Here is a 6000-nt window from a genome sequence, read left to right as displayed (position 1 = left end):
TCTTTATTTGAAAACAGCAGTGTCAGATCAGGGCAAGCGTGAACGCAAACTTTGGTGAGCACTATAAACTTACAGCAGTTATTACAGACGTAAATCAAATGTATGTTTTTATTGCATAATATTAACAATAATAGCAGCTCTCTACTCAAACTTAAACTTGAGAGGCTGACCGCATTGAACCCAGAAGCTCTTGATTGGGAGTCAGCAGTTCTTAGTATTGCACCACGCAAGCTGTCGCATCAGCTGCCTATAATAAGCTGCTTTCTTTTTCTTTTAAGCGTTCACGCTCGCCCCAATCTGACACTGCTGTTTTCAAATAAAGACGCGCTATAACAGAGGTGAACTCAGATCAGGGAAAACAGAAGCCCTCCCTGCAAGAAACGTCCACTAACATATAAGAACAATGCAGCTGCATCAGGCGTAAAAGCGAAAGTCTGGCGTCATCCTGCTAATCACCTGTCCTTCAAAGAAACAGCATGGCTTACAGAGCTCACCAACGCTACACCATCCAGATCTAAACACTAGCGTGGTGTATGTGCCCAAAAAAAGTCTTAACTGCATTCTTGTACCATTGCTCACGTACTAAAGTGTCAGCAGGTATTTTTCGTGGCATTACACGTGTAATTTGTGAGCATGCCCTTGACGATCAAACAGAGGAAGCTCTGCAGTATACTTGTGACTTTATGCTGTAGGAAGATAAATAAATAAAGTAAAACTAAAAAAAAGACGTTAACTTTGACAAGTGCTATACATTTACAGCGGCTGTTACAGAAGCAAAGCAAATGTATGCTTTTATTGTATAATATTAACAATAAGAACAGCTCACTACTCAAAAAGTTTATTTTGTGAGATGTTAAGACTCGAACCCAGAACCTTCTGAATTGGAGTCAGCAGCTCTAACCTGTATACTACCCAAGAAGTCAGAACAAGAAGCAACACTAACCTGATTTCTTTTTCTTCGGTTATAGTCTTGGAAAAAAGCACATTTATCCTGTTATGTCTGTATCTTTTGTGAAAGTGTTTCTTTAATATTTGGAAATTAGGTTTCACACATTATACACTTCATGTCTACATTTTGTCAGTTATTACTAAAACATGAAAAACGTTTCTGTTTTAACAATGTGTTTACTGTGCATAGATCTATGTAGACACGGAACACACATGAAATGCAAGTGTTCCAAATAACGATATAGTATTTATAAAAGGTGTCATTTTGCTTGACTGCTCACTCTATACTACTCTAAGCAACTGACACGCAGGTAAACAGACTTGAGCTGAGAAAACTGTGCACCGGTGGTGGGATGTGATAGCAGACTGCTTGCTGTTTGCTGCTTATCAACATATTTAAAGGACAAAAGACGCTGACGGAGAGGTGCAAAGTGTTTTAAGGTGGGATGGATCTACGAGTTTATTCGTTGGCTCTTATAACAATAGAGTCGTACTTACAAGATTTAATTATAGGCAAGAAATTGTTATCTACAAAGAAATAATCAATTCTTGAGTAAGAGTTATGCACTGGTGAGTAGAAAGAATATGCCTGTGAGTTTGGGTTTTGAAATTTCCACGGGACTGATAAGCTGTGGTCAGTTACAAACTGTGTAATTGTTTTTGCAGTGTTAGATGTCCTCACCCCTTGGCAGGAGACCTATCTAGGTCTGGATTTAAAACACATTTAAAGTCCCCAGCCATTAAAATTCTATCAGTGTTCACATTGGGAATGGATGCAAAAACGTTTTTGATGAAGTCCCTGTTTTGTCTTGGTATAGTAATATATTACTTTAATTTCCCCTTTTGTATTATTAATATGTAGCATCTGTCAGAACGCCTCACATCTCATTGACTTACCACTGTTTAAAAGGTATTATAGTATATAACTTCTCTCCACCTTACCTTCTACATCTATAACCTCAGGCAATTAGGTGTAGTAAAAGACAAGCAGGAGTTAAGTTACAATTTAAACAATGTATTATTGATAATATTAATTAATAATAACAATATGCAAAGTACATTTGAATATTGGTAACCATACAACCTGATAAATGGTGATGTGCAGTTTCAGGTGGCACACAGACTTGTTAGTTACTGAAAAATGTCTCTAGTTAAGGCATCATTGGTGGTCAGCTTTCTTCAGAACAGACAGCATGCCTGTCTCAATATGGCTGCTGAGCTGTGCTGTTCATTGTGTTGTCCTTTCAGGTCATCAGTTTGGTAAGACAGAGAGATTCTCCTTCATTAGATGTTAGTAAGAGAGAGAGAGAGTGTGAGGGAGTGAGCAAATTTATAGATGTTCTGTTCAACCCCTAGAGCCAATAGGACATCATGGTACTTGAAGGCTTCTGATACAAACCAGTTCCAAACAGCCATACATCAGGCCAATGGGGGAATAGCACATCTTAACACCTGCCACCCCCCAAGACCATATGTTAAGGTAAAGCTTGGCAGTTAGGCAGCCTGGCTTTCCTAAGGGGGTTGAAAGACTTTAGCAGAGAAACCCTTGCCAAATTGATTTAAGGCACTTCCCCCAAATCCTGTCGTAAAATTCAAAGAGACTCAGTCCTGGTGAGGGTGAGGGGTTCTTAAATCATCAAACCACTGCTGTTATTATCAATAATGTAACACTAATATTACATTGCTTTGCCTAAGTTACAAATAAAGACATACAAAATATTTATCAAGTTATATGCAAAATCTCATATCACAGCAGTCCCTATCATCTACATTGGGTGAATAAATATTTATCAAAATCACTTTTATTAATGACAATCACATATCTCTTTTCAGGATCAGATACTACATCTGACATTACAAATGAGACTATTCTATGTATAAGAATTCCCACACCTCTAGTTTTCTTTGTATTGCTGGAGTAGAATATTTGGCCAGTCTAGTCTTTGTGCAGCCAAATCTGATCCTTGCTTAATAAGTGGGTATCCTGTAAAAATACCATTTTAGTGTTTAGACCTGTTAGGTGAGAGAATACTTTTTTCTCTTTAATTCGTGATTCAGGCCTTTAACATTCCAGCTCACAAAGTTAACCGTTTGTCATGGAGACATTGCTTCTAAATTTTTGTTGTCATTTTGTAGTCTTAACTTAAGATAAGACAACTTTGACCTTAATTTCCAATTTTCCCAGGAGTTATTGCCATGAAAACTATTGTTACGTTGGCACTTATAATTATAAGGATTAAAAGGATAGATTAGATATAGCTTGCTCTCTTTCTCTCCCTGCCTAGTTCCCCCGCCCTCCTATTTTGCCTCCCCATGTGAAGCTGGACCCCACTTCACAAAGTCCCAGTCCTCTGACATACCTAGAGACAGAGCACATCCAAAACAAAACAAGCCCCCCAGCTTGTACAGTATATGGAAAGTTGTGTACACACACTTTGAGCCTCTTTTTGTGCATACATCTGACCCTTAGACTGGAGTCACCTCAGCACTCCTGTACTGTGGAGCACATACAGTGCATCCAGAAAGTATTCACAGCGCATCACTTTTCCACATTTTATTATGTTACAGCCTTATTCCAAAATGGATTAGATTCATTTTTTTCCTCAGAATTCTACACACAACACCCCATAATGACAACGTGAAAAAAGTTTACTTGAGGTTTTTGCAAATGTATTAAAAATAAAAAAATTGAGAAATCACATGTACATAAGTATTCACAGCCTTTGCCATGAAGCTCAAAATTGAGCTCAGGTGCATCCTGTTTCCCCTGATCATCCTTGAGATGTTTCTGCAGCTTAATTGGAGTTCACCTGTGGTAAATTCAGTTGATGTGACATGATTTGGAAAGACACACACCTGTCTATATAAGGACTCACAGTTGACGGTTCATGTCAGAGCACAAACCAAGCATGAAGTCAAAAGAATTGTCTGTAGACCTTCTAGACAGGATTGTCTCGAGGCACAAATCTGGGGAAGGTTACAGAAAAATTTGTGCTGCTTTGAAGGTCCCAATGAGCACAGTGGCCTCCATCATCCGTAAGTGGAAGAAGTTCGAAACCACCAGGGGCCTCATGTATAACACCATGCGTACTATAACATGGCGTAAGCACAAAAGCCGAAATGTGCTTACGCACAGAAAAATCCAGATGCAGGAATCTGTGCGTACTCCAACTTCCACGTTCTTCCGCTACATAAATCCCTATCAGCGTGAAAACTAACGCTTTATGTTATGCCCCAACTCCTCCCAGAATTACGCCTCTTTGAATATGCAAATCAATATAAATCGCCCTTAAACTCAGCCTTCTGTGAAAAGACAATGAGGAAAGCACGGGGGAAAATATAAGAATTTCAGCGAATACCAAGTGGAGGCAAAGGAAAAACATACTATTTGTTCAAATAAACCGTGGTATAATAAACAAAAGGAAGTTGATCGAGTGACATAGCGTGCTGGAGAAACTTGAAAGCTCACGTTCACAAAATCGCACAGTGCCGGAAATTAAAAAGAAGTCACATATCAAAGTCGCCGTGAAAAGCGCGCGTATACTGTCTAAGTGTCATATAAAAGCTTATTAGGATACAGAGAAAAAAAGGCACACATTTGGGAAAAAGCACGAAAGGTCAACTTCAATCTCGACATTTCCACTTTAATCACGTAGTTTATTTTGTCATTAAAGTAGAACATCATAAACTTCATCTTAAAATCGTTTAATTAACCAGTTTCTCAAATCACATCATAATTAAAGTAGCACGTTAAATGATTTGTTTTATTTGATCTTCTATGTGCCTGTGTGTGTGAATCACTACTTGCTTATTAAACCGGCTCTCTTCCTCCAACTGGACACAGAATCCATTACATTTGTGATATTACAGCTCTCTGAATAACTAAAATACTGAGATGTATACGTGATATCATTTTCATGATGATAGGAGTTAAAACACGTTATTAAACATGTGTTTCACTTCGACGAAATCATTTATTGCAGCAGTACTCAGGGGCGGCTCTAGGCTTGTGGTGGCACTGGGCAGAGGAAGAATCGGTGGCTCCTTAGCCGCCAATGTCATGCACGGTGGATGGCCACGTCTGTTGCAGATACTGCATAGCCGCCTCGTGCTCATGACACAAGCATTTAACTTTTGCTGAAATTTGTCACTGTGTTTTTAGCTGTGTTGTTATTTTCTCTTTCTGTTTTATATTCAATATATATTGGCGTAGCCGTCACTGCGGTCAGTGCTTTTCTTTCCTCAAGTAACCGATCGCCATACAATCAGCTCTGTAATAGACGTTAAGCCATCTGTAAGCTTAGCGCCGATTCTTCAAAACGTTTAAGGAACATTGAAATATCTTTGTAGTACATGTTTAATTATTCTATCCTTAACGACACTCCCAGTGAAGAATATAGATTATTTAAATGAAGTTAAAGTTTTATCTGTATAATTTAATTAGCATATTTTGCTGCATGTCACCTTAAAAATGATATCGTCATCATATGTAAATACGCGCTTTATAAAGTGGCTCAGGTTGGGCGATATTATAACTGTAGTGCAAGTTTACATTGAGGTGATTGTAGATTAAGTGCATTTAAAGTTCTTTGGATGAAACTGTTTCTGAACCGCGAGGTCTGTACAGGAAAGGCTTTAAAACGTTTTGCAGTGGCTGAGACAGCGTGTCCATGAAACTGTATACCGACCATTATATTGTTACAAGTTAATTACAATCAGATACATGACACTAATAAACAATATGCGGTTAGTTTTAGTGTATTTATAAAGCCACGTCAGGAAAATAAGGAGTAATCACACAAGAACAGTACCATTGCTTTGACGCTGGGTGCCGCCAGTCTGCAAAACCGAGCGGAGAACTTGCGTACGACAAAGTATGAGGTACCGTGGAAAATTGCGTGGATTTACACGTGAAAAAGTTCTTACGCAACATTTCTGTGCGTACGCACCATTTATACATGAGGCCCCAGGACTCTTCCTAGAGGTGGCCAGCCATCTAAACTGAGCGATCGGGGGAGAAGGGCCTTAGTCAGGGAGGTGACTAAGAACCCG

This window comes from Polypterus senegalus, unplaced genomic scaffold (assembly GCF_016835505.1).
Source record: "Polypterus senegalus isolate Bchr_013 unplaced genomic scaffold, ASM1683550v1 scaffold_5491, whole genome shotgun sequence".
Taxonomy (NCBI): Eukaryota; Metazoa; Chordata; class Cladistia; order Polypteriformes; family Polypteridae; genus Polypterus; species Polypterus senegalus.
The sequence above is the reverse complement of the archived record's forward strand: the minus strand, read 5'-3'. Positions refer to the sequence as shown.